The 6,618-nt window shown below is 41.8% G+C and overlaps 1 protein-coding gene across 13 annotated transcripts in view; it reads right to left on the reverse strand.

Moving 5' to 3' along the window:
* Positions 1-6,618, reverse strand: part of BBX (BBX, HMG-box containing) — a 155,450-nt gene that overhangs the window by 124,913 nt on the left and 23,919 nt on the right. For 4 of the 13 annotated variants that reach the window (XM_026857667.1, XM_026857704.1, XM_026857640.1 and 1 more), the window contains one exon: positions 4,026-4,143. The exons of the other annotated variants lie outside the window; for them this stretch is intronic. The gene's annotated coding sequence lies outside the window, so the exon portion shown is untranslated. The remainder of the gene's footprint in view (positions 1-4,025; positions 4,144-6,618) is intronic. 13 annotated transcript variants of the gene reach the window in all.

Below are 6,618 nucleotides of genomic sequence, written 5' to 3' on the forward strand. Positions count from 1 at the left end.
GGCTGCGGAGGCACGTCCCGCAGGAGGGGCCGGGCGCTCTGCCTCTGCAACCGGGGGAAACGCCGAACAACAGCTGATGGGAAAGACCCAACTGCCATCCTCCGCCCTGCGTGACCCACTCCCTTTGGTAAAGTTATTTAAAAAAAAAAAAAAAAAGGAAAAAATAGAGAAGAGGCCGGGGGGATTCTTTAGGACAGCCATGGTGTCATCACAGGGGGTCCGCAAAGGCTTAAAGCAGGGGTCAGAAACATCCAGCCCAGAAGCATCTGGTCTGGCCCGCTGCAAGTGGGAATCATTGCAATAAAGATATTATAATACGAGTGCATGCATTAACAGCTTACTTCCCCTTCTCTACAAATTTGAAGACCCTTCAAAAGAAAACTGAAATAAAGACTCGATGCAGTCTAGTGCTTTAAATCTTGAACTAAGTCTTGGTGGCCCACAGCCACGAAAAGTATTTAAAAGGGGGCAGTGGTGAAAGAAAGGTTGAGAACCCCTACTTTAAGAAAACGGCTTCAAGAACTGAAGCTTTCCAGGCTAAAATTCAAACCGACACCAAGCCGGGCTTCAACTCAGCAGCAGCACCTCCTGCTCCACGTGAGCCTTCTCTCCTGAATGCACAGGCCAGCCCCACCAAGGCCCCCCTTCCTGGGGGAGCCGTGTCCCCCCAGGAGTGACTCCGCTCCTGCGGTGTGGGGCTCCCCCACCCGCTGTCCCGGCCTCTGCAAGGGTCAGGCTGAACCTGCAACTTGCCACGCTGTCCCCACGCTCCTCAGGAGTGAGGTTTGTTCATACTGTTACGACAGCATTACAAAAACCCCCAGAAAACAGAGCAGTATGGAACACCTAAACAAATGTGAGCTTGGAAAATAAAGCGTTGAGGTAAAGCCAGAAAGATACACGCAAGGTGGAGTGACTATCATGGGAGCTATCAGCCATTGTTTCAAAAGAAGAATTAAAACCCTTAATGGAAAACAGTGTGTCAATGGATCTTCCTAACACTCTCACTGCCAAGACCGGATCTATACCTCTCAACGGCGAAAGCAGACAATCCCTATTTGTTTATGGTTTTTCTAAATGAGACGGTGGAGATAATGACAGAGAGTATTCCCACTTAGACACTTGTCTTGCTCTCTCTTTCAGGTCTGAATGTTTTGCTTCATTAGCTCTGCATGGCTCGATTTGCAGGTATTTTGCACTGGGTGTACAGAGGGGACACAGGTCCAAAACAAAACAGTACATCAGTTTAAGTCATGTTCTTAAACTTTTTAAAACCCTGCTTGATGTCTTCTATGTTAGTACTGACAGGAGAAAGGAGAAGCAAGGTGGCCAACCAATTTGATTTTTACCACTTCTTTCGCATATTTTCTCTTGTCTGCTCAACATGGGAACCCACAGTATGTCTTTTAACTTTCATTTGGAAGATCCCATTCCAGCAGCTTGCAAAACCCAGCGACTTTTAACAAAACATTTATTGACTCATCTGAAATTCACTGGGCCTTGTTCACTTCTTGACATGGTTTCAAAGTATGTCCTATACTCAGTCTGCAGCCAACTCCAGACTAAGCTGGAGACATAACCACACCTCTCTCCCTACCACTCTGCAGGGCCTTATGGCCTTCGGTTCCGAGAGCAGACAGACAGGACACATGCCCTCGTCTTCAGCCTTCCCAGATCACAGCCTGCCTTTGGTGGCTGCAGTTACATCAACTCCTCAGGATGTAAGCTGAAGGTCACCGATGCAGACATACATCCCCATCTGCAGCTATTCGGATGGAGTAGTCAGCTCCGACAGAGAGGATGCAAAACCTCACTGCAGCAGTATCTTCAGGTGCTGCAGCATCATCAGCAGAGCCACAAGGAGACTAAAGACAACCTAAATCTCAGCGTGCAGGCTAGGCCAGCCAGTGCATGAGCAGCAACAGGCCAGATCCTACCCACCTTAATGCCATTTCTGCACTAGCATCTGTGTAGTTTGGCAGCTTTATCCCTTTTCGTTCATATACTGAGACACTCTAGTTTCAATCTCAGGAGAACTTACTCATTCTTTTAGGGGAAGCTGAAAACACTGAAGGGACATACAGCTGCTTCCTTACTATGAAAACATATAATTTAAAGCCAGAACTGTATCAGAACTGGGAACGTTATTTATACACTCAACTGAACAGATTTAGTGAGTATTAAAACCAAGAATCTACAAAACCTGCATGGGATATTGTGCTGGCAGCAGTGTGTGGACCAACAGCAGACAAGGTTAAAATACAGGTAAGAGCTCAGCTTCAGAGAAACACCAATCTTTTCCAATATAATTATTGTTACGTAAATGCCTGGGCTTCTCAAAATAAAACCAACACCTGTACAGCATCACTCACAGCTCTGAGAGCCCACACCAGAGATAAATGAGCTCACAAGCCCACCTCCATTCCCAGGATTATTCTGTGTAGTTCTAAGAAGCTGTTTCCTACCTGCTTTATAGATGAGAGATTCTACAGCACTGAGTACTGGTTTTCCCCTGCTATTCAAATTGATACCCAGTTTTGAAAGGGTACTTCTCAGTTCTCACAAATACTGGTCAGGTAAGCTGTTGCTACATTGTACTAGCCTCCTCCTCTGCTCTACCTCTTCAGTTCAAGTACAGGTGTACACCAGTGAGAGTATTTCATTAGATACAGAAGAGCAATCTCTGGCACTCTTGACATGACAGCCAAAAGACAATTTAGTCCAGCAACCTAGAAAACACCAGAAGCACTTAAAAAAAAAAAAGGATTCTTAGTTAAAGTCATTAACCAATTTATGAGGTTTACTAGCAAATCACTTAAGGCACATCTTTAACTGCAGCAATGCACATCTTTAACTTCAGCCTATCTTGACTTGGCAACAAACTAATAGCAAGTTACTTAAAAATATGCATGAGCATTTTATTTATTTTGCAAACAATTTTTTATGTGTTCTGAAAAACTCTTCTCTAACAGCCCACTTCAGTCTTTTACTGTTGAAAACACTTCATCCTTAAGATGATAGGTCATACAAAGAAGAAGCTGGAGAGACACCAGCTAAAGTATTGCATTGTTTTCAGTACAAAAAGCCCAATTTCTTTAACCCCGCCTTTCTACGCAAGAAAATTCCTTGAGAAATCAGAGTAGCATCTGCTTGCACTTCAAATAATTATTCTCCGCTTCTTTGCCCTTCCCATGTTTCCTTGACCAAGGTCATCAAAATAGCAAGCACATTTTAAAATCAAAGTTTACCACTCGTGTGATTTCATGGGCAGGACTGTGAAAGTCATTATTAGGCAACCATTCTTCTCAAAGTGAAACAGCTTGTGTTTAACGCTACCAAACAGTTAGACTTCTGTCATTATCTTTGCTGGCAAGTGTTATTACCCTGTCCAGAGGTCTCTGACTTCAGTATAGATACAGCGTTAGATCAGCAGTTTTTACACTGCAGTCATTATTTCCTATGGGTTTGCAAAAGTAACTAAGAAGATTAATCCATTGTTGGTAGGCTTACATTCATTTTTCAGGCATCCACAGCATCTACAGAACACTTTTTAAACTATTTTTAAAGTAATTAAAAAAAAAACCCCACCATTTTAAATTGTGTCAGCTTTTTTCTCACAGGGAGAATACAATTTTTTTGGAAGCTTAAAAATAGTCATGAAAAAGGATCATCTAACATATAATCAACCTTTAGCTACTAGACAAGATAAAAACCTACCTCAGAAAGAAGGCATGAAGTAGCAAGTAGCAAGCACCTACAAGTGTATATGCTCCTGTTCTTTAAACTCATTCACATACACTTAGAAGTCCAGGCACTTCACACTGAATAGTTAGTCTGTACTGTTTTAACATTAACTTGAAATTTTTGTATTGCTTAAACTACAGTTGTCAAAATTCATTTGTATGTGACAATTTCTGATCTCTCATCCCCTACATCAAAGGCAGGTAGAGATTAGGCACCAAATCATCTCTGTATTTATTTAAAACAAGCCAACCCGGAGATAGTTTGATCACAAATTTACTCACTCCATCAGTATATCTCTCTTCTCCTGAACTGACATGACAGGATGACTTCTCCTGGCTTGTTACTCTGGTACTTTATGAGCATTAAAATTACTTAGAAAGTGACCAAGATGGGGAAGACCTGGTGAAAGAAGATACAAAGGGAAAAAGTAACACTGATGAATCTTGCATGGCTGAAAGCTTTCTCCTGCTAACCAGCAAGGAGATATAACAGCAAACAATCAAGGAAACAAACATTTTGAAAGCATATTTAAAACACTCCAAAATTAACAGGGAAGTGACTGTCAGTGAAGACATCTAAACAATTCCCCAACCAATCAAATTTGCAACATCAGTCTGCTATTGTAATCTTGCCTCCTGTAAAATTCACAGAAGAATCGTGCTCACATATACATACAGAGTTTGCAACAATATCAGTAAGTTATTATCTCCACTGAAGCTCCATATTTCATTCCAATCCCACAAAGAAATACAATCTTAATCACTAAATCTAAACAAAGTCATACTTAGCTCAAAATGGATACAATCTCCTGATCCAACGCTTATGTAGCTCTGCAATACCACACAGTTAATATAACACTAAAGAGGTAAATTAATTCATAAAACTTTCCAGAAAACACCAACAATATGTTTATTCAGAAACAGCAGAATCAGCATTTTGGTGATTCCCAGATTTCAGCACTTCTTCAAAGTTGTATCAAATATTTTTCATGTATGCACCTGTACACACAACAGCTTTCTGAGCTATGCAGTACATGAACAGCATACACGCAACAGTGGATTTCCATCACCAGAGAGCCACTGCATGGTTACCTGCCACACACACCCACACATCACAAGTGTCCGAACAACTTTGGGTACAAATGTCATATATAAATAATGCAGAAAACATCCAAGCCAAAAATTTTACCACAAACAGCATGCTGTCCCTTCCTATTCCTCACACACACTTGTTATCCTGAGAAGTTAAATCCCAGTTCTTCTCTGCTATAGGTGGAAGGCACTCAGATACTACATACAATCTGGTGCAATAAAATCCCAATGCTGTTGCCCCCTTTTTAGCTTTACCAAAACAAGATACTGCAAGTTTAGAGATGCAGAAGTTTACTTCTCACAATGTAAGATCACACATTACCTGTAGCACAAAAACACCACACCACCTTTCCAATATAAAAATTTCTTAAAATTAGGAGGGTTGTGTCTAGCTTTCACTTTAAGAGTAATGAGGGCTGTTCTCCATGAGATTAAAATGCAAACCAGACTTTTAAAAAGAAAACTCTTCTCTATTTTCTAGTTCTATCAGAAACAATTTATTAGGAAGGCATATACTTTTAGTTTATAAAACAACCCACTTTTCTTCCTAGATGTACTGCTACAATATTCTGTAAGCATATTCTTAAAAGAGATGCAAAGGTTCAAAGAGCAGTTGCAAAGAAAGCTATTTTGCTCTGCTAATTTGCATCACTTTATGGTTCCTATCCTCCCTCCTAAATGGAAAACTAACTGTGATAAAACATCAAGCCCAATTAGAAACAGCCACTACACACAACTATTTATTTGAATTATTTTCTTTAGAGTACATCTAATTGTTTTTACAGAATCCTTTAGTGTTTGGGCCAAATATTGTCATCTTTTCTTCAGAAAAAACTTCCTCAGCTTCACATCTCATTCACCAAGTACTTGATTGAATTCCAATCTTGATACATATAAAAATAAATCTTTCCAATTTAATTTATTTTAATAAAATGCTGGAAAACTACTATTGCAGGCTGAGTTCTGCATTCAGGATACACTTGTGATTTTTTTTCAGATTACAGTACTAGTCCAAGTTTGGCGTTTATTAACTAGTGAACAAGTGCAATGTAAGACTTTAGCACTAGAATCAGAGCTCAGATTTTGGGAGCTTGGTCCCACTGGTATCACAATTGCCAAAATCCTGAAGTTTAGCTTTGTTTTGGGCTGTAACCTATTATCCATTCCTTTTAGATTTAAGGGCCAAAAATCCGACAGACTTCTGTAGGCACTGGGAGAAGTTGGGGAGCAAAGTAGACAAGATTTCTTAGAAAACAGGCAAGTGACAAAGAAATGTGTTTTGTCCACATCTGTGGACAGCTGGCAGCTGTGCCAGCCATGCCAGGGGATGAGATCAGTCTCTGTGGCAGCACCAAGCAGGAAGTCAGGTTCCTGCAGTTGGGCTGCCACCCCGTTCTTGGCATATCCAGGTCATACTTTCCTCCACAATCATGTTTTCTGGAAAAGCGAGGGGGACAGCAAAAGTGTCAGGGAAACAGTTTTTTCTTAAATCCCAGTCTGACCTTTAGCTGTCCTTACATTGTTTTAACCTACATCTGCTCTCCCACCTCTGCAGCCCCCTGTCTTGCCCTTGCTCTGTGGCAGAGGGGGCCCGGAGACCCCACCCTGCCCCAAGGCGCCCGCCCCACCGCCCGGGTACACCAGCACACACCACAGGTTGGCAAGAGCTGGGCCTGGCCCAGCCACCCCTGGGAAGCAGAGCTGCCAGGGGGACTGCTGGCCCCAGCCAAGGCCATTGCACCTGTGAGCTAGGACAGAGGACTCCACCCTAAAACACAAGATG

This window comes from Athene cunicularia (genome assembly GCF_003259725.1).
Source record: "Athene cunicularia isolate RWA chromosome 1 unlocalized genomic scaffold, athCun1 chr1_part1, whole genome shotgun sequence".
Lineage (NCBI taxonomy): Eukaryota > Metazoa > Chordata > Aves > Strigiformes > Strigidae > Athene > Athene cunicularia.